This window comes from Malurus melanocephalus, unplaced genomic scaffold (assembly GCF_030028575.1).
Source record: "Malurus melanocephalus ecotype Western Australia unplaced genomic scaffold, MMel_1.1 scaffold_39, whole genome shotgun sequence".
Lineage (NCBI taxonomy): Eukaryota > Metazoa > Chordata > Aves > Passeriformes > Maluridae > Malurus > Malurus melanocephalus.
In genome coordinates, this window is record NW_026623271.1 from 787,538 (window position 1) to 810,437 (window position 22,900).

The following is a 22,900-nucleotide window of genomic DNA, read 5'->3' on the forward strand; positions in this document are numbered from 1 at the left end:
ATAACAAAGAAATAGAAATATTGAAAAGAGATGAAACTCAGTAGCAAAAGTTAAACTGAAGGAATCAAATCTTATTTCTTCACTGGTTTAACTCATTTTTTTACTCTGTTCCCTGAATAGAACTTCAAGATACAATCCTAACATTTTCTTTTCCCTTATTAGTATTCCTGGGAAAATCTCGCAAAGGCGATTAAAATATGATTTCTGCAATATTAACAKGCAGTGTTGTGTCCCAGTGCTAGCTTTGTCCTTTGTGGGAAAGTTTTATTTGATTACTGAGAGCTTAATTTGAAGGACCATCATGTGGCTTATAAAGAATAACCTGTTTATAGGAGAGTATACTGGAAAGATGCATGAGACAGCTTRAAAATTAAAAGATTCTTTTGTTCCAGTTATATTTTTGCTTCCACAAAAAGAAATATAGTGTGTGAGAAGAAATGGCAGTGCCAGATTCTGTTTTATTAACAAAGCTGTAAAATGACAGTTGCCTAAGTAAAATAGAAAAAAACTAAAAAAAAAAAAAAAAAAAAAAAAAAAAAAAAAAAAAAAAAAAAAAAAGGAAGAAGAAGAGAGACTCTGGCCTCCTATATAAACAATAGCCTTTGTCTGTTACATCATCACACTGTAATTAGATTTATTACGGCTGCATGCTCATGCTTTGAGTAAGTGGAATATGTGATGTGAGTTTAATTGGCTTATTTGTCGTGCTGAGTTCACTAGTGCATTCGAGCCTGCCTTGTCCTGCTGCTGTTAGAAACATCCCTTGTAAAAAAATCTCCCATTCCACCACAATCTTTCAGAAAGATTCCGCTGCAACAAATGCCAACATTTTTTTCAATTAGATAGGAGACTTAACCTATCAACAAAGTAGCTGTTACCTCCTGCTTTTCCCCTCCTTCTCATCATATTTGAGAAATCCAGTTCCGGTGCAAAACCCGCTCATCAAAAGCACAAATTCTCTTTTTATTTCTGCCACAGGCTTCAGACTATTTCTAGCTGCTCTGAGAATGAATAACGCTGGGCAGCTCGTTTCATCTGTCTGTGCCTTTATATAGCAGTTCTGTGAATAGACGAGATAGATCTTAACCTATCCTGGAGACTGCAGAATGAGGTATAGAGTAAGAGCATAATTTGTAATGAATGTTATGGATCCACAGAAATAATCACATGGAGTAAYGGAATGACACAATTGCCCATATTTTAGGTCTTTAGGCCTGTATATTAGTMCAAACATATCGAGGTGAATTATGTCTAGGGAACTAGAATCTACAATTTAGTGGACTGAATTCATTTCTCTTTTCCATTTGCTTATAAAAAAAAAAAAAAAGTTGTGAAGTCTATTTTAATGTCACTGTCAATAATGATCAAACCTAAATGAGATTTAAATAAAAACATGTAAAAATAGGGAAAACCAAACCCAAAGAATATGTTCATATTCAGTGCCAGATCTTATGGAGRCTGAAACCGACTGATAATTGATATGATTGTCTTTGAGGGATCTGTTACTATTAATACCAAATGTTCATTGCATTTCTGTGCAGACTTTTTACAAACTTCTGCTATTTGTATCATCCATTCAATTTTTTCCCACAAATAGATAGTGAAGAGTAAATCATGAAAGTAAAATGTGCATTCATATATTTAATCTCTAAATTATTCGTGAAAAACAAGTTTTTAGTGAACACAGCTTTGCTGTTTAAAGARAGAAATTATGGCAATTTTCTACTTGCAGCCTCAATTTATACAGGATATGGATTTTATTGTCTTGTTATCTTAGGCATGGAGAGTGACCCTGCATTTCAATCATCCAACAATAATTTAAAAATAAATAAATAARTGACATTCGAATATTTGTCAGAATCCRTGAGTAATCTAGACTGAGCCATGGGCTGACATCCTGTCTGGTCAGATGAGATCATTTGAGTTGTCTTTGTGCATCCTGAGCTCAAATTTTCCTTTTGTTTGGAATCAGTAGGATTGCATGGATAGTAAAGTCCTGTCTGCTCCCTTAGGACATCCATTATATGGAGGATTTTAAAAAACAAACAAAAGTTAAGTCTTTGGTTTTGCCAGGTTACTTTATAACAGTGCAACAATTCTCTTTGTTTCTTCTTACTTTTTTTTTTAGGAAAAGAATTCAGTCGAGATGTTATGAGCTCTAGACATAGTTTTAGTTGGAMTTTTTGTTGTAGGATTTATAAAATAAATTTATTTATAGAATGCATTTGTGTGGAGCAGTTAAGTTTGAAAATGCCGTCCTAATCAATTGTTTAAATAAGGCCACAAAGTAACATGCAGAGGTCTTTATTTTATAGACTCTATAAAATACACATGAATCAAGCCCTGAAATAAAATGCAGTTATGAGTATAACCTGTCTAAAATAATGTTCTTTGCACAACTATTTTTTAACTATTTTGATTTAGAGTATTTGTTGGATATTTTAAAAATATACTTCAAATATTTTTAAAATCTATTTTAAATATACTTYAAAAATATTGTTCAAATCAAAGCCTTTGGTGCATGATGATTTGTAATTTTTCTTTTGTCTGCTTTGAAGGTGGTATGGTATGATATTGTTTACTTCCAAACCCACAGAATTTAGTAATAAAAATGTCCTGCTGTTTGCTTTAGAGACTCCATTATATTTTAAACTTGAATTGCTGTTACATGGTTTTGGGCAAAAGGTGAATTATGCTTTAAATTAAAGAGAAATGTGTGCACAAACTCTGCACATTTATTTTGCTGAGCTCTGTGATTTTAAGGGCATATTAGGARCTGGGTATTAAAAACAAGTTATCTATGATGCAATCAGCAATGGCAAATTTTGTTTTAAATTACYCTGCTAGGTACTGCAAACTATGTCTTGATGCTGAACTGCTGAAATCATGGGAACTTTATCATTGTCTTCAGTCTATATGGGATAAAGAAAAAAAAAAGAGAGAGTGAAGGAGTATAAATTAGGAAAGTATTACATAAAAGAATTTATTTGAAAAGTATAAACTAACAAGGGTGGTTATAGATCTGGCCATGTTCACTGGCAGAAAATGCAGAGGAGAARCATCAAAATTATCTACCAATGTATAAAAATACCATAAAGAAAGAGTGACCAAATATTTTTCTTAATTAATAAGCACATAACCAGGAGTAATGGCCTTAGTCTTTTAAGCTTAAATGGTAGAAATAAACTTTATAGAATACAATTATACAGTGAAATATTCTGCCAACAGAAATTGCAGAATTATTGGTACAGAAAGTATTTAGAGCTGAGCCTTGCAATACAYGTGTAGAAGAAGCTTCCTCATGATAAGATATATCCAGCTCTGAAAATTCCAAGTGCTGGAACACAAATCTAGCCATAGGTAACAACTGTAAAAGAGTCCCATAAWCTCTGGCAGTGGCTCAGCCAACACTCCCAGAGCCCAGAGTCCTTGTTCATCCTGCAGTCTCACTGAGCTGCTGGGTGATGTCCTTTTGCACAGGAGGGATGCTGGTATTTGCTTCCTGCCTACATTCCAGCTGTTATACCCTGATGTTGTAAAGTGTCCTAAGTGTCTATATGCAGAGGGTGTGTTTGCACCTGCATTCATTCCCTGAATTGCTGCAATCTTAACTTTTCCCTCATGGAAGCAAATGTAAGCGATTCCCAGCATTTGGGGCATAACAACATGTGCTGAGGTCCAGAGGGGAATTTCCTCAGTGCTGGAAGGGACTCATCCCTCCTGCTTTCTGCTTCCTGTGCTCTCTGCTCTGCCCTCCAGGGATATGAGCCACAGTGACCAATACCAACACACATTTCTCATGAAGGGAGTAGAGAGGGTGAAAATATCCAGCTGAGAAATTCACAGTGCTGCCAAACCTTGACTGTCACCCCGCAGCTCAAACGGAAGTGTTTACTCTTTCAGAAACCTTTCCAGATGTACTTTCCCAAACCTACACATYCACAAGTTGCACAGACAAGTGGAAGTGGACATAAGTTCGGCAAACCTTTTCAGACCATGTCATGACAGAGCCCAGACTGGGTCACCCCAGTGTCTGGGATGGGGCTGTGTACGGGAGATGGAGGAGAATTCAGGAATTCCCCAAAGGATTTCTGCCTTTCTTTAACACCCAACTTGCACCCTGCACATGGATCCATGGCACTGGTCTCTTCCTCTTATGCAGTGGTTTTTTTACACAATGTTTTCTGAGCAGAAGAACACTGGGCTTCCTTGGGAATAAAACCTAAAGATGCACATGCACCTGCTAGGGAAAAAGGGGTTTTKAAGGTTTTTGTTGTCTTGTCTCCTGGTGAGGTCTGCAGATGCAGTCTGTAATTAATGTAAAGTATTGTCAGGTGTTTGCAACCATACATTTCCATCTGTGAAAATCTGGCCTGCCCTGAATCTCAGTGAAAAGCTTTGAAAGCACTGAGCTGAACCCACAGGAGGGCTTGCTGTAGTTGTTTGAAATGTGAAATGTAATTTATATTTAAGGAAAGTAGGATTTATGGACTAAATAGTTTTTGTTGTTTTGAACCCASTGGATTTACATTAGCATTGGACTTGGCCTTTATACATTATCATTTAGAAGYTGTCTCAGCTCTCAGATTCTTCTTACAGAGCAATAGTTTCCCACAAACCATGTAATCTCCTCCATACCTGACTATGAGTTTGATTTCCTGCCTCGCCAGAAAATAAAAACCTGATGTCTGCTGTGTAGGATAAGGCCAATGTACGAAGGCATGAATCAGCACTTCAGTACATCCAGGAAAATGTCTTTGGCTCGGAGCAGGGTTGGGGTCATTATTGTTACTTTCTTCTTTTTAGCAAGTAGATTAAATGGATTTGTAAATTCCTCTGTCAGTCGTAAATAAATAGAAATAGCATCAGAAGATAGGAAACCAGCTAAAGAGCTGAGCTTCTGCAAGTCTCTAAAATGGCACTGAGACTGCCAATGGAAAGGGTGCTTASCAAGAAATCTGAGCCACTGTGATATTTGTATGTCTCAGAGACTCTTTTAAGGGATAAAAGACAATGATAGAAATGAGGCAGCTGAGTATGTGCCTGCTCAGTTAATTTTGATGTAAATGTTATAGGTATTGCTCTTTGCAGTATCATATGAGCCTTTACTGAGCTGTTATTCTACAGTAATCCATCAATGCTTTGCTTTATTCATCCCCTGAAGACTGTTTATAAATGTTTGTGTGCTTTTAGAATTACAGAATGGGTGTTTCCAAATGAGTGTGCSAATTCTGTAAGAACTGTGCTCATAYAGGTGTGAATCACAGCAAAGTTGTGGATGTTATTTATTGCAYACTATTTCCCCAGGTGCTTTACAAATTAAAATAACAAGGCTGTAAAAACTAAGTGAGAAAAGAAGAGGGAGGAGGGGAGAATTGTGAAGAAATGGAGTAAGTGGTGGTGAAGGGTATTTTCAATTAGGATTATGATATGTAAAAGAGATAGATATATAACAAGAATCTAATCCAGAGACCTTGATCTGCAGGGACTTAATTGTCTATCACTATTTAGAGAGGAATTTTGTGTATTGCCATTTCTTTAGTKATGTTTGCCCAGGTCTGTTGGACAGGTTGCACAAATATTTAGAACCAAAGCAGTTGTAATAGTCCAAGGATACCTGAAGACATCCCAAACTGTTAAATGTTCCTTTATGCTAACAGCAGGATGAAAGTAYTATCAGTCAGGGTTCTGCCCAAGTTGCGCCTTAGGAGCAGTTTCCTGGCTGCTCTGTCAATGATCCGAGTGTTAATAAAGGGTGAGAACYCTGTAAATGCACACAGTCTGTCCTGTTATTGTTAGTTCTACTGTCCCATGCTTGTCTGCTATCTGTAGCTCAAAATGTTTCTGATTTTGGGCTCAGCACATTTTCTGCAGAGGAACATAAAGTCAAGTGTTTTAAATTTCTCATTTCTATGAGCTAGAGAGTCCACAAGCACGTAGATATTTAATTCCTCCAGAAGAAAGAGGTCACAGACAGGAGGTGAAGCAGCGCTGCCTTAAAAATTACAGCGATGACASTAAATGTCTGCAGAATCCTCTACAGGAGAGGGAACTCTCCTCCTTACAGCATGCTCAAGACCCCCAYCCTCAGCAGTGTGAGCTATTTGTGCCTTAAATTGGTGTATTTATTGCTGCTCTAACTGGCCAGAGACAAGAAATCTGAAATTAGTYTTCCTTCTCTTCCTGAGTAGGTGGAATTATTTTCAGAGCAGTCAAAGTCTTTTAAAGTCTCTGGAGAAATATTTTTACATGGCCAATGCAGAGTCCCTAAATGGAATTGCCTTCAGGGGGATTCATGTATGTTTCAATTGATTAAMTATTTAAAATCCAACCTGATGAAAGCAGACAATCATGTACACAGTGAAAAAAAGTTCAGAAAAGATCAGCAAAAWTTATGTTTTAAACCAAATAAAGAGTAAGGAAAGGTTGGTATATGTTACAGGTGTATTTTTATAACATACTATCTATTGATGTGTGTGTGCATGTTGCATATATGTTTCACAGGAAAATCTGTCACATAAAATCAGCAATAATATGCTGTATGCAAACACAGGTATTTCACTAGACCCTGTAATGTTCAGCTTGATGAAAATGAATGAAAAAATTCTATATGCATCTTTACAAAGGGTGATAGAAGTAGCAGTGTTCTTCCAGACTGTCACTTCAGATTATCCTTAATGAATTAATCTGCTACTATGGGATGAGCAGACAATGCTGAGGTATCTTGGGGATGAGATACATATTCCAGCTGTTGAGGTTTACTAAAAATGACTTGAAGCTTTCTACYGACTGTTCTGCACCAGTCTGCCCAAAAAGAATTGTTGCACCCTTTCCAYTTCTTGGCACTTTATTTAGAAAACAGCCTATCTTGTGGGCATTGCATTCTAGCTGTAAAACTTTTACCCTGCTGTCAGATCTCATGGTTATTCTGAGCTCATTTTTTCTCCCATATTCTCAGGRAAAGTAATCTAGAGAAAAGTTAGCCAGCCCCAAATTATTTGCACAGTTAGACAGTAGGTGCTATTTGATCTGTCACATTAACATGAGCAGAGTCACTGTAGACAATTAAAAAGATGGGTTTCTTAAATGTTGGGTGCAGGCTGGACACCACAGTGCAGATAATCATATGAGAATGCTGCTGCAGTTGAAAGAGTGGCTTTTGTGTTCTTATTCATGGTGAAACATCATCTCCTGTATTTGCTACCTCTCACCCATTATTTCTCTAACTCTGCATGATAGCATGAAGATATCAAGAATGCATTATTGTTAAYTTTTAGCTTGAATAATTTTTCCATCTATCCTAGCACTTTCATGCTGTGGAAATAAGTACTGAGTTATTAATTTTTGCCACTGTTGCTGACATAATATAATGGTGAACAAAACTAGAGTAGAATAGAATAGAACAGAATAGGGTTTCAGAGGATTTTTCAGATGTGAGAGTGGTTATATCCTAAAAATTAACTGAAAGCCTAACTCAGGTTTGTGCATTTAAAGCATGGGGCAATATCCCAGTAAAGTTTGAAGTTTTGCTATATTTGTGCTATGTTTATACATTGGGTCCCTGAATATTAGACTGGTATGGGCTGTATTTTYAAAATGAAATTTTRAAATKAAWAAARSAGGATTTCTGAGTACTTTGTTTCAGACTTTTTATCCTGTTTCTCAGACYCAGCTGAAATCTGCAGTGGTGGCTCTAGGTGGCACATTCCAACTGTTTCACTAATCCAAAATGAGGATGTCACCTCTGGGTCAGCACTTCACTAATGAGAGAGACACACAGTAAATGTACATTGGATATGCATGGGTGAGCTCGTTCAGTACTGGTGGATGGACACAGAGTATCACATTTGGAGAAAAAAAATCAAGAAGTTAATAAGAGACTGAATTATCTTTCTATGTGAGGAGYTGGTCCTTTCAAGGACATGTGAACAGAAAGCCACAAGACAATTTTTCCTTCTGCAACTTTAGGTTTTTTGTATTCTTATGTGTAGAAGAGCATTTCATTTGCAGTTTTCAGAACAGGTATTAAATAAGAAGAGTGTTTTATAAGAAAAGAGAGTGAAAATAGACATTCATTTCGTAACAGGTGCAGTATATGTATCATTTCCTACCTTACATTTATTTTAGGTCAAGGTTTGTATGTCAAACTTCACTGTAGGATGACTTTTTATGAACACTTTTTGAAGTCTTAACTGCAGGCATTTTTACCTTTTTTACATTTTCATTTTTATATTGTAGCAAAGTTTAGTAAAACCAATAATTAAAAAAATTTTAGTGTCAGAAGGGAACTTTCATTTTACCATTAATTATCTTAAAATAAATTAGATTAAAAGCTGGGTTTAATYTTACCTCTTTTTCTGTATTGCTAAGAAATCTGAATTCTGGATTATTCTTGCACTACATAAATTGGTGTAATAGTGTATTTTATTGCATGAAAGTGTAATGATTTCCCTTCAAGCTGGGAACCAAATGTTCAAGATTATATTGCAACTGGTATAAGAATTGTATACAATGAATAATCATTACATTTCTGAAGGATTGGATGTTAAGGGAAAATAGTACTTGTGCTATGAAAAACACCAGTATATCAAGGAAGGACACTGGGTACCTCTAAACACAATTGAGGAAATGTTTGTACTTGAGGCATYATTGTTCACCTTTCAAGGCTAAAAAACTTCTGATACTTTAATTACACTCCTCTGGACTCTGGAGTTTAAATGTTTTGAGTGTCAGATTTAAAATAACTTACCTCTTACATTCAATATTGCATTGCTAAGAACACAGTTACCTTAATTGCATTGTCCATATTTTATATGAACTATGACCTGCACTGGGACTTCTGTTGTCAACTTCATGCCATTTTCTGCTTTTTGGTATTTTTACAGTATGTTTTGCTTGTAGTTTTGTGCTGCATACTTTGCATGGTTTCTACTCACTCATTATTGTTTTTATTTAAATTTAAAAGTTACAGACACGGCCTACATGAAAGAATTAAAAATCTTAATCTCAGATTTGGTGAAATATCAGCTTACAACTAATTCCATTTGTGCCTRCTGTTCATGTTTGCATGACAAATAAATGTGAAGTAAAATCATTCTATAACACTGTAGTTTAAAACTCTAGAACATGAAATTGAAGGAAGGATGAAATAAAAAAGATTATTCTTTCTTCTAAGCAGAACRTCATTCTCAATCAGAAGAGAAATAATGCACTTGATAGTAGGCAATCTGTAGAAAGCATTCAATGAATAAATATAATATGATGTTAAGTTTTGTAGGATTAGCCATACTGTATTTATTTTACTTGAGTACAAAATGTSAGCAAAAATATTATCATTTCAAAAGATAAAATAGCAATGTATAAGCATTTCATTAAAAAGCGATGTTGTGCACTTGAAAAGTACCTCTTCATATATGGGATATGKTTTTATGCCAAAGCAGCTCTTTAGAAGTTTGTTGCAACTAACACAATAATGGGTAGCTCATTCAAAACCTTTTAACAGAAATGTAGAATTCTCAATAATGATCTTTTACAAACCTTCTTAAGTTCTWCATCAAAGTATCTCGTTAAATAAGCTGCAGAATCAAAAAGTCCATGGAGAGAGAAAAGTTAATTTAAAATCTGTTAATTAAAGCAAAGTAAAAAATTGTGCTGCTGGTGGGAAAACCAATGTCTCCTTCACATCTGTACCATCATKCAGGTTAAGGAAAATAGAGAAATTGCATAATCCCTCTAAGGACTTTTCATGCCACTGTGCTGTAGTGCTATATGAGGTAAACACAAATCCAGTCATTAGTTTTCTTTGACAGCATAAAATAATTTTGCTAAAAAGAAAAAAAAAAAAAAATCATAGTATTCCAATTAAGCTGCTTATGTTAGTTCTGTGTTCCCTGCTCAGCAAAACCCAATCCTTATGACACAGCACAAGGGAGATGGCTTCACAGGGTGAGATTTCAGGTTCCTTGTTGTGAGTATCGTGTAACATCACCGAGCCTCGGAAAACACAGAGCTGTACAGTTGTGTGCAGCCTGTTGTGCTGGTAACATCCCTTCTGTTAGTACCAATTAACAAGGATGAGTTCCTTCAGGGCTCCTGGGGGGCTGTAGAAACCTGACTGCTGAATATCCTTTGTTTCTTTGTTCAATAAACATTACTACCATCATTTCTATGTAACATTTCACTTTTTATTACCATACTGCGTCTGTTAATGGAAGGCAAGTAGACATTGTTTTTCAGAAAGAACAAGATCATCCTTTAAAATATAAAAAAACTTGTTTTCCTGTTTTTTATTCCAAGCGGCTGGCTTGCTGTGACCAAAGTATGATATATTCTTTGGCTTCATTTTTACATCCAGTAACATTTTCTTAAATAGTCCTGTTTGCAGGCCAGCTGAGGACAGGAAAGCAGAGGTGTARCTGAACATTTCAGGATGGACTTCAGGGCACATGGCATAGCTAGTTAGTAGTGACAACTGCTACATGCTTTGGGAGTYRTGTTAGACACTCAAGTATCGAACTKAAGGGAATTGGAGTGTTCCCTCCTAAACATCAGTTTTATTTTAGATTCAAAGGCAAAAAAAAAAATCTCAAGAAAAGCCTGTTGCTGCTGGTGCATTTAAAATTCACTTCCAGAAAGGCAGCACTCTCCTGGGTATTTCTAGTTGACTAGCATTGGCCACTTCTTCTATTGATAAACTTAATTATCACAGGATCATCTAATAATTAGCCTGGAAAGGGTCTCTGGAGATCATTTGGTCCAACAYTCCACTCGCAGCTGGAGCAACTGTCTTGATGGAAGGYAGATTATGTTGCTCAAGACTTTGTCAGGCTGACTTTGAGACTCTATGATAATGTGCAATGTTTCTGGGACACCGGGTCCAGTGCTTGATTACTTCGCATGTAATTTTTTTCCCTCTTAATACTTTAATTGATAGTGTTTGCTACTTTTTCTTTCTGTATATTTGGCATGATTAGGGGAGAGTTTAGGCTGAGAAAATTAACTCCCCAGTCATTCTTGGATGTCTCTTAATAAATCACTGTATTAGTAGATCCAGTTCCAGTTGGAAGCAGTGGACATTTTTGTTAAGTGAAGGAAGTGTGACCAGAGAGTGACAGAAGCCTGCTCATGTGAAATATTTCAGATTCATCATCAGTTCTGGATCAGCACTGAGAAGTTTTTWAACTCTGGGGCTGGAAATCCCTGAGACAAAAGTATTCAAGATAAGTGTCATACATCTTCCAGAGACTATAACTTATCCCTGGATGGATGGAGGTATGCTATCCATATTATTGAAAGCTGGTGCTTCTGTGTCTGTCTCATCCACTTACCTGCCTTTGATGAGAGGCAGCTTGAGGAAGAGTAGCAGTGCACTACTCAAAAATGAATCTGCTAATACTTCTGTAGCTAAAACCATCACTACCTTCATGCTGAATTCGTAGAGTCAGAAGTTCTACAGCCAGAGGGGATCATTATGTTCACCTTGTCTGACCTTCTGTGTTACATAAAGGATAGAGTTCTTCAACTGTTTTTAACAATTAAGACAATTCCTATGAAAATAACCTTAAAGATACACAGAATCCACTACATGATAATAATTCAAATTGTTRATTAGCTTCAATATTAAAAATATACACCTTCTTCTAGTCTCAGTGCATGAATGTTCACCTTCTAGCTCTTAGGTAGATCGTGGTACCAGACATTTTATGAAGCACGTAATTATTCATTAAAATGAATTCCTGCTTTAAAAATGTTGTGTAATTGGAGACATCAATCACTCTACCATAATGTAAAATTTTAAATATTAATTAAATCCTTCCATTGTGAGATCCTAGAATATACATGCCTTGGACCTGCATCTGATCTCACTCATATTCCTGTTATTTATTTATACTCTCGTTGCTGKAACAGAGTCAACGTATTACGAGTTCATTTGCTTTATGTGTGTTTAAATGTGTTCTTATAATAGCACAAAATCTTCAGGGACTCTGGGATCATTTGGATAAAGAGTGTRTATGTAATTCTTGTATTTTTCCTTCTGTTCTCTAATGGCTAGTACATTTATTTCTGGTATATAACTGTGCACCGGGTTTTCCTGTACCTGTGTTGTTATTACCATAATGCATACCTTAGTGAATTTAAATAGGACTGACATATGCTTCAGCTTTGCAACACTGTTACTCTCAACTTTTTCAAGAAAGAAAATTAAAGAGCATTTATGTCACTCAGTTTTACTTAGTAAGGRCAGTTGTAATTACTGTTAAAATGTCCAACAGCATAAACTCCAGACTGTCATCAAAAACAACACATCTCCATAGCAACACCCAAGGTTAGAGAACCAAAGARTGAAGATATATCCACATTGCTATCAAGTAAGGTCTTCTGGGAYGGTGCAGCATGGGGTGATAGCAGACAGCGTGGTGCTGTACATTTGTTCTCCATTCTTGTGTCTTCCTACTGAGGATACTTTTAAAAAAGCTAAGGATCCATTACATTTCACATTGGGAGATTTTCTTTTAGCTTTTTCTTCATTGGAAGAAATAAGTTTCACGTTCAGTAAAATATATTTCCTATTGAGATGGCCAGCATTCAAAACCAATTWCTTCTGCAATACTAATTGCTTTATCTTCCTACCATTTTCTCTGTAAGTCTGCTGCTTCTGGCAAACACTTTGACTTGTCTACATTTTAGTTAGAGGGCACATTTATGGATCTCATACAACTGTGTTTTCCACTCTGTCTATTCTTTTTGAAAAAACAACAGCCCACAAAAAACTCTGCACAAGAATCCAGGAAGGTTTAACAGGTGATGCAGTGGTGGTTTGTGATATTAGGGAACTAATTCACCTGCAGTGAATTCCTTGACTTTATTGGATTCTAAGATAGATAAAGCACCAGGAAGAGAGAGGTCATTATTTATTGCAAAATTTTAGATGTAAATTAATATTAAAGTATGARGAAATTGTAGCATGTGATTTATAAGCTTGATTTCAATTACATGAAATTTTTTTAAGCCACAGATCGACTTCTTGGCTGGTATAAATCAATAAAATTGCTGTTATTTATGCTAGTTGCAGGAATGATTAGATATTGTTAATTTCTTCATAATTCTATTCTTTCCATCAGAAGTATTTCAGTAGAAAAGATATTTCTGAAGAAAAGCCCCACAACCATWCTTCAGAATGTCAGGAACTGTAGAATTCATTTTCACAGGAGATTTGCATCAGCTGAGCCCACTTAACTTAATAGTTCTTTATTTGCAGCTGATAAAAAATTCAACAGGCTGTATTTGCCTTTACCTTCTTATCTAGTGCCAGTTTGGGACTGCTCTGAGAAGACAAGAGATGGGTGTAGATTTATTTAGAACTTGTTTTACAGTACAGGAAAACATTGTGAAAGAGATACAGACTTTAGATAGCTAGTAGATCATTTCAGATAGGAATATAACACACTCCCTCTAGTGATGGATAGATTATTTCCAACATCCTCATGAGTTTATAAGATGACTTATTCAAAATTTTGTTGACTAGTGAAACTTCTAAGCAATCTTTTATGTTCTGGTGGTACATAGTATGAATGTGCTTTACTGACTACATTTTTTGAATAATATCTCAACAAGAAGTTGAAATGTTTGATTAGATGTACTTGAATGCAAGATTTCTGGACATATATCATCATCATTAGTTCCTTTCTCTTTTTTTTTTTTTTTTTTTTTTTTTTTTTTTTTGAAACTCCTATGAATCACAGAATATATCAGTGGTGAATTAATTTTCTCTATGCAGAAAAAGAACAACTGTGAGTTAAATAATAAATAAGCCAATTTGCACTCATAATTCTTACATCTTAAACCTTCATAAAGTGTCATTAAAATTCAATGTTCCTTATACAGATTGATGTGCAAGCAATACATATTGCAAATATTAGATTCAATGGATATGCAAGGGRTGGGTTTATGCAGTAATTATAGCATTACTTCATTTATAATTATTATCTTAATTAGATGTAATTTAGCCAGCCAGTATAATTTAGAAACACACGTACATCTACTACTTTAATAAAAATATGCTTGCTGCRCTTGACAGCCTTAAGCAAACACAGGGTATTGAAAACTCTCATCTTCTTTTAAGTTTTCCTCCTGTGGAGTTCAGCAAACATAAAACTCTGTTATTTCTGCCATTTGTTCTATTCTGCTTTCAGGAAGATGTTTACTATAGCTAAAAGAAAAAAGGTCTTTGTTCTAGTAATTTTTCTTCCTCAAGGTCAACTGATATAGCCACTAGTTCTTGAAAACTAAGGTTTTCAAAACGTAAAAAAAGTGGGGTTTTTTTGTTGGTTTTTTGTTGTTGTTTTTTTTTTTTTTTTAATTCAGGGAGCCTTTCATAGTGGAATTCAAATTAAATTATTTGAAACATGTTCTTTTAAAGCAAAAATAAAACAAGTGAACTTTTCAAAAGCAAGAAAAGCAGTTAATAAATCTATGAACTTAGTGTTAAACTTTGGAAATTAGACATTAAAGTCACAGTTTTATGGGAGCTGTATTTATTTGGCCATTGAAGATACACTGTTTTTGTCAAGTGGTTGACAAAGATGCTCCACCAGTGGTACTTGTAGGTTTCCCTGTGTTTGTCCASAGARTTTCTTCAGTCTTGTGCCTGTTTGTGGTAAACTAGTCCTACAAAGTGGGCGTTAAAAGTTGAAATTCAATCTGGTAACCCATCAGAGAAAGTTAATGATTTGAATGTTACTCCCTGTGAGCTGGTTCAACAGCTGTGAGAAAGAAGTCCTGCCGAGTGGCAAACCTGAGGCTTGTTGGTAAATGAGGAGAAAAGTCAGTTCCTGTGGTGCAAATGACTCCTTTCTTGTGCTGAGCAGTGTGACACAAGAGTTGATGTTGGTAGTGTTGATGTGTTTATGTGCTGCTGTTCCCATAAAAGCTGCAGCAATGGCTGATCCTTCCAGAGCTCACTGTTGTTCTCCCCTGGAGAAATAATTGCAGCAGCAGAATTAGCTGAGGTTTGGCAAGTCTGAGTGCAGCAGTGTTTCCTGRCTAGCACCAAGTGAGCACAGCAGTGCTCAGGTTTGAACAGTTTAGTGACAAATGTCATGGGCTGCAAAAACACAGGGAAGCAGCCTGAGCCGAATTAAACTCCCTGAGTTCATGTTCTCCATCACAAAACCCATGGCAGCAAGGCAGCCCTGCAGTGATGGGGGCTCCAGCTTTTCCTGGAAAGGATCACAATGCCAAAGTGTCCCCAAGGAGAAAACTCTTCCACACAATCTTTGAGATAAAAAACTCTTTAGCTGGAGAGACTGGTCACTGCTCAGATAAGGAGGAGCTTGGCTGGCATGATGATTCCTAGAGGTGAAGTGTCTGAACATGACCCATTCTTCATGACAAGCACATATTTGTGCATCTGACAGAGGCACAAAGTGAGCTGTGTAGCAGGCAATGTATGTATGCCACGTACACCACCTGTGGTAAATTCACAAATTACAAAATAATCTCAAATTTTACAGCTCTTGAATGCATTGGCACTTTTACACACTGGGATGAGGGGATCACTATATTAATGGCATGGGATGCCAGAAAATAAACCTATTCAAATTAAAAAAAAAAAAAAATCAACCCACAGCGTGCCAGGATTTGGATGAGAGAGATGGTTAATGTGAAAAAGCAGTAGTGATACTCTGTGTAGGTATACAGAGCTTTTGAACTGAACTTTGAAGAAGCAGAAATGYTAAGATCCTTAAAAGGAAAGAAAAAGTATCACTAAAAATACTGAATATTCACGTTTTCTGACAGCTGGGGAGTTAGAATCATTGACCCACACTCTTCAGGGAATTTGGTTTTCTGATACTAATTATTAGAGCACAAATTCCTTAATAGTAAYTAATTGCATCCATAAAAATAAAAAGAGGATAATTAGATGTGTTTCAATTTGATACAGGTACTTTTAATTTGCTCAGTTATCGTCAGTAGGAACAGATGCRAGTTCTTGGTAACTGTTTGGAGCTAAAATAACTGCTCTCTAGTGACTACTGAATTGAATATTGCAAGGCTGATTAWTACAACTCATCATATCAGAAAAGGAAGCCTCACTGTACATGAAAAACATAAATTTTTGTTATCCTTTCAGAGTAATGCTTGCTACTCACCAAAAACGTTTCTTTCAGCATTGTTGAATACAAGAAAAACATCAAGGTCACACCTAGGACTGAAATCTTTCCAAGCCCTTCCTTGTTCAGACAWAACATTTATGTTTTTCTGGAGTAAGGAATTTGTCAATTAGTTGGATCATGTAGTCCTCATGAAAAAACCTTCACCAGTGCTGTAGTTACACCTCAGAAATAATTCCTGGTGGAGATAAGAATAGCATTGGGCTTCCCTGCATTCAGAATTATGTGATATTTACTTCCTCAACCTCACTGTGTTTGACTCCTTTGAAGTTAAATCTGAGCTTATTTTTTGTCTATCTTCAAAAGAAGAATGAACAAGGTTCTTGAATTTCTTTCTAAAAAATGAAGATAATCATAATATCTGTTTGCATCATGCACTTTTAAGTTTGTGAATATGCTATAAAATAATTAATTTAATATAAATAATTTATTCAACTTGTTATCGAGGAATGATTTTTTTTATTAATATGAATTAAGCTGAAAATATTTTTTTCCTAAAAACAAGTGGGGAAAATCTATTTCAAATTCTTCCTTTTTATGGGAAGTAATGTTTTTAGGGAAAATTAAGATGGTTTCAAAATAACAGATTTCTTTTATGAATACCGTTGTAGAAGTGTTCCATGACACATTCATTTATCTGAAAGAAAAACAGATTTTCTCTTCTACTCTTTTAAACTGGACTTTGTAGAAAAGAAAAAAAAAAACATTCTGTTTCCTTAGAATTTCCTGCATAAGGTCATAGTTCAGTGAAAGCTTTATTCTGTATGAGAAACAGTGGAAGAGAAAGAGAAAAAAAAAAAAAGTGGTTTTTTAAGGGGTTGTTGACTAGAGTATATGGGTAACCCATGTTCTTCTTAACAGATCCCTTGGGGTGGATTAGAGTGAAATGACACTGAATGATCTGTGTTTGTAAACATAAATATAGGGTTTATTTTAGGACAGTTTGGTTGTTCTTGCTTGCAAAGGAAAACACATACATAGCCATTTTGGTTATTATTGTCTATAGTAATATAGCAATATGGAAGCATAAAAAATATCACTTACGAAAATGTGAAGGGAAAGAAAGAAAAGGAAAAGACAGCCATCCATAGAGCTCATGGGGAGACTTGTTTGTTACAATGCAGTTTCCCACTGGTCAGAGTGATGGTTTTGATCCATTGTGGCTGGGGGAAGAAGTCCCCAATACACAAAGTGCCATGGGTGAAAGTAGGCTCAGGATGGGTGGGAATGCCCAGGCACCTCCCCTGTGTGGAGGGGAAGTTTTACACTGCCTCTGACAACAGGCTCTGGATCTGTTGCTGAACCTTTAGAACATGTGCAGTCACCTGGTGGAAGGCCTGAGRAATGGGTCTGGGGGCACTTTTTGGGGTCTTTGATGGCTTTTGGCACCTCCTAAGACAGGACAGCTGCCTCTCAGCACAGTCCAGCCAGTGATGCTCCCTCAGACCTTCCCTCAGGAAGCAGCAGGTGTTTTACCCCTGAGAAGGGGGCCATGACCGTTATAGGGAGCACCATCCTGACTGCAGGGTTTGCACCTGGGGGTGTAAACCTGGCCTCAGCAAATGAGTCCGGGGGCTTTGGCCTCCCCCTGAACCCAGCCAGAGCTGTTTTTCAACACAGCTGTTGAGAAAGACACCCTTTGTGGATACATTCTTCTCCCCCAAGACTTATTTACTTCTTAGACTTGAGATAACTGAACAGTACCAMATTTATCTTATCTCAAGTTCCCRTCAGGTGGCTTAACTCACWCTCCATTTCCAGYSAGGAGACCTGTTCCAGGAGGGATTTGGGTGGTTGCAGACGAGCAGTTCCTTCTTTGCAGTTTGCTACAGTGGGCAGAACTCCTTTGGTGATTCTAACAGTGTTTGAGGCATTAGCCATAACATTTCAGTCTCTCACAGGGGTTCACACCATTATTGTGTACATCCTGGTTTTGTATTGGAAAGCAAGAGGAAGAAAGAGAAAATAAGATTTTTGTCTTACTCTAGAAGCAGACAAGCAAACGTGCTTGCTCTGGCAGCATTTCTGAGAGGTGCAGCCTTCCTCATCCTGTAACCATCAGATGGAAATGTGCTTCCACAGGGACAGAGCAGTGCTGCCATGGCGAGCAGTCCCACAGCACCACTTCTCCTCCTGCTCAAAGCCCTCCACAGCATGTGGTGGATCCCTCAATWTGAAATCCTGTCTGGCGCTGGTGGCAGCCCTGCTGAGGGAATGGCATTCCTGTGTCTCAGCTGAGCATTTGCTCGCTGTCTGGGGAGCAGTTGGCCACCAGGAATTTGTGACATTGGAGGTGTCACACGCAGTATTGCACAGACACTCACTCATTTCTTTGAACTTGTTCAGTAAAAATGACTGCAGCAGTATCTGCTGTTACTTTTGAGCATCTTTTTGYCACCAAACCAAGGTCTAGTCCAGTGTCTGGTGAATGGTGCAGAGTTTTGGCTGTTATATCAGCTTTTGGGCTGAAAGCCAAGTGATGCAGCCATTGGAACATGCTATGAACAGAAACACATGAAGCCCAAGTGAGCCCAATGTCTCTTCTACCATTCAGATATCATCCACTGTAGTTTTTCAAAGTACTTTTTGATTCAGAAGAAGAGATGTGTTCTGGATTGGTTCTTGCTGCCCTGCCTTGTGCACAGATACTGTTTAGAGGTGCAAAACACAAATCTGAAGACTACAAAGAGACAATAGACATATCTGAAGGCTAACGCATTTTATATACAGTTTTGGCTTTTTTTCTTTCACACATACTTAGTTGTCTATTTTAAGCATAAATTCCCCTCATTTTTCTGTTGTTCATCTGTGCTGATAGTCTCAAAATCCTTTTATTGCTTCATACTATTGATTGATTGTTRATTTTCTGTATTATTGACGCAAATTTAAACAGCTGAAGTGAGTTTTGTTAAGAATACATGTGTGGATGGTTTCTATGGTAGCCTGTTTCACAGTCCCTCTTTTAATGCCTCTCAAAGTAAGACTGTAGGTTTAGAAAATCCATTTTTAAATATTTTCAGAGATTTAGTAGCAACAGCTAACAACTCCAGAAATCCTTTTAAAATGTTCTATTAAATAGACACTATACAGAGAGGCTGGCTTCCTATGTTTGAATAAAATATACAAGGTGAATAAGAATATTAGTGTTTTTTCAGTTGAGAAGTTATTATTGCAGGTATTGCAGAACCTTTCAAGGTACACTATGGTGCATGTACGATTTTTATGAGAGTTCTTCAGTGCTGCATGGCAATAAGTACAAGCTGCATAACAGAGTCATCCATAACARTTTATTTATAATGTTAATAAAATCAAGTGGTATAAAAGCAGGTTCTGTTGTTGATGGCAGAAATGTTGTCCTTTATGCCAGAAGTGGTGCATTTCCAGGATTTCTGGAAGTATATTTGAATGATGTGCAGTATAAATAGATGTTTTAGCATCACAGTTGAACAAACCATCCCAAATCTCACTTTATAATATTTCCACAGATGATCCAATCAGTTGAACCATCTGCAGGAATAAGAAATTTGTTGATACTGGACAAAAATTCAGCTGTAATATCTGATTATTTAGCAGAGCTACACATGCCAACAGACTACCATGCTAGTAGTTCTCTAACTACACCATCTATCCTCTAACTGTACCATCTATCCTCTTGAAGAGCTACAACAATCAGCTATTTCCCAGAAAAGGCTTTTCTCTTCTAAAGACCATAAGAAACCGTTTTTCTAATTAAGCTTTTCCAGTACTAGAAAGCATTTTGCATGTAATTAGGTGTATCTTTATTTTATYAGAAACATCAGAAGTCTCTGTCTGGGTCTCATTAACAGGTGATTTTTATAAATCTGTGTGGAAACATAAATGTTCATGCATATATGATTGTCTCATCATGATGCCCTAATGTGTGTCTTCATTATTCAGATAGTTCTATTGTGCACATGTATTCATTTTCATGTAAAACCTATTCTTTATAGTTATAATAAAGGTTTATGGGGCTGTAATAGGAAACAAAGTTTAAACTTCCAAAAGAGGTAAAAGTTTGTATCATGTTTTAGTTTATATCTTTACCTTAAGATGTTAAAATCCATGAAAGAAGAACTCTGTCAAAATCATGCATTAAAAAAAAAAAAATCTTGGACTCGATTAATTATTCATTAGCTCAACAAGTTCCTAAGCAGCCAAAMTAAAACCCCAGACTTCCTACACCACAGTCTACCACTCATTAATTATCAGATTTCCAAATTTTTGTTTTCAAATGATTCTTAATAWCAGTTCACTGGTTTCTTTCCTATCTGTTTGGAAAGCTGATATGGAATTTTTGTTTTCTAATAAGCACGAAAGATATTGGGATATATTGCAGGGGTACTTGCTAAAACATTAACATATTTTATTAATATAATTCTAGTGTCTTCTGGAGCTTCCTGGCTGGTATTAGTTTTTGTCTTAAAAAAAAMCAGCCTACCAACCAATCAGACAAAACACAAAAAAAAWACTCTTGAGGCATTAATGTGGAATACAAAATTATTCATAACTGATTTTCCTTCTTTTCATCTTTTCCGCTTTTTGAGCATTGAAAATCAGATTCCTTTAGGGACTTGGCTAACCCCTGTAAGGTCTATACTTCCAAATGCCTGAACAGCCAGTTTCACAATTTGGCATTTTCCAGGAATTACATAGGATATAATTTAAGWGTTTAATATACCTGCATTAGCAACAGCTTCTCTGATTTTTTTTACAAGTATTTTCTGCAGTCTTCCATGCCTAACCTTACACAAAGTATTCACACTTCACTGYAATTAGCTTTTATCTTTGAAGTTTATTGTTAATGTTTTGAAAACTGCTCTTGGCAAAGATAATGARAAAAAGATATTTTATTTGTTCAAATGTTATATTGGCAATGAAACTTGAATATCTGGGCTTAATGCTGGGTCAGAGTTCTTAAAACAAAGTACCCTGCACACAATGAGAATTCACCAACTGCAGGAAAGTGCCCCAGTTCATGCCATGGTAGGAGTCACATACCCTTGTAGAGGAAACACTCAGTGTATCAATGCCTGCCCCAGGACAAGAGCACAAAGTGCAATATTCWAATCCTGGCACTGTGGGATGGGTAACTCTGGATGTGCCACAGTTTATTTCAAAGAAACCTCTCCAAATGTCTGTCTCAGCGCACAGATGTTATGCTGCATTCCTTATCTGGGTTCCTCTTGCTGGTTCCAGTGATCTTCTCAYAATTAACCAAGTAAATAAATACATAACGTTCCTACCCGCAGTCCTTAGCTAGAACTKCTGTCTTTTCCATCTCTCAGTTTTACTTTTCTGTTCAGTTCCAATATGACTTAATTTTACAGTGCATAAATTATCTTAGGGCTGTTCACTGTCTGTCACATTGCAGAAAACCAGAAGAACAAATAGAAAACCCAGGCTGTGTTTAATCAGAAGCTCCTGCATATTGAATCTAAAAATAATTTTTAAAAAAGGTATTTGGAAGGATATATGCATGTGGAATCTAATAATCCTGCTAACCACTAGGCAGGAGATTATCTAGCTTACCTAATGCATATGTTTTAAGTTTAGAAATAATGAAGATCTAAAGAATCATTCAAAGAATGCATATTTCATAAAGGACATGCTTATCTGTTCCTTTGTGCATTGTAAATCTCAGATTCAGGAATTCATTGTCTCTGTTTTACACTTAAAAAAATACAAAATATATTGTCCTAAGAATTATGTGGTGTTGTAGAATGTGTGCACTACAATCTAGTGCACAGTCCCTTAAAATTGCTTGTCAGTCTCATGTTTTGCTTCTTCAGCCAAAATAAAAATGTATTCCAAAATGTCACGAATCCCAAGTTATAGAAACCGTTAAAACCATGGGTCAGTCTTTTATTTTCTTTTTAAAGGTTTCTTTTGATAGGAATCAAATTCTTCACCTAATTTCACTGGAGAATAGATTGAGCCATGTAGTTAATCTGTAATTTCTGCTACTCTCAATGGATGCTAATTATGCACAGGGATTGCAAAACTTCCTTTTTAGTTCATGTGAATTAAACACCCAGAAAGGAAGCTTTTAGTGTTGTGATGAAGTATGGCTTAGCGTTTTTCACTTTCTACTAAATCGAAATCCAGGAGTTAGTAAAAACATACTGCTTCTTCAAAATAGCATCTGCTTTTTCCCTCTGTGTGCTGGTAACTTTGCAAATAATGCTGCAGTCCCACAGTTCAGCAATTGCTAAATGCCTGGCTTTAACAAAATCACAGAATGGRTGAGGTTGGGAGAGACCTCTGGAGATCATCTCRTCCARCCTCCTGCTAAARCAGGTTCACCTACACCAGGKTGCACACAATTGTGTCCAGGCAGGTTTGAATRTCTTCAGAGGAGACCCTGCACCTTCTCTGGGCAGCAGTTCCACTGCTCTGTCCTCCCTCGCAGTAAAGAAATTTTTCCTCATATTCAGATGGAACTTCCTGTGTTTCAGTCTGCACCCATTGAACCTTGTCCTGGCACTGGACAGCACTGAAAATAATCTGTCCCCATCCTCTTAACAYCCATCCTTAAGACATTTGTGTGCATTGATCAGATCCCCTCTCAGCTTCTTTTTGCCTCACTGTAGAGAAATCTTTGCTAAATTTGAATTGATTAACTTCCAGATCTTCAGGATCACATTTGCCAACAACTTGCTTATTAATGCAGTTTGAAGCTATTATCCCTGAAAAATATTTTCAGGAAT

At 36.5% G+C, this 22,900-nt stretch overlaps 1 protein-coding gene across 3 annotated transcripts in view; it reads left to right on the plus strand.

Moving 5' to 3' along the window:
- The window catches only part of MAGI2 (membrane associated guanylate kinase, WW and PDZ domain containing 2), a 691,018-nt gene that overhangs the window by 377,931 nt on the left and 290,187 nt on the right, over window positions 1-22,900 (plus strand). The gene's annotated exons all lie outside the window — the stretch shown is intronic.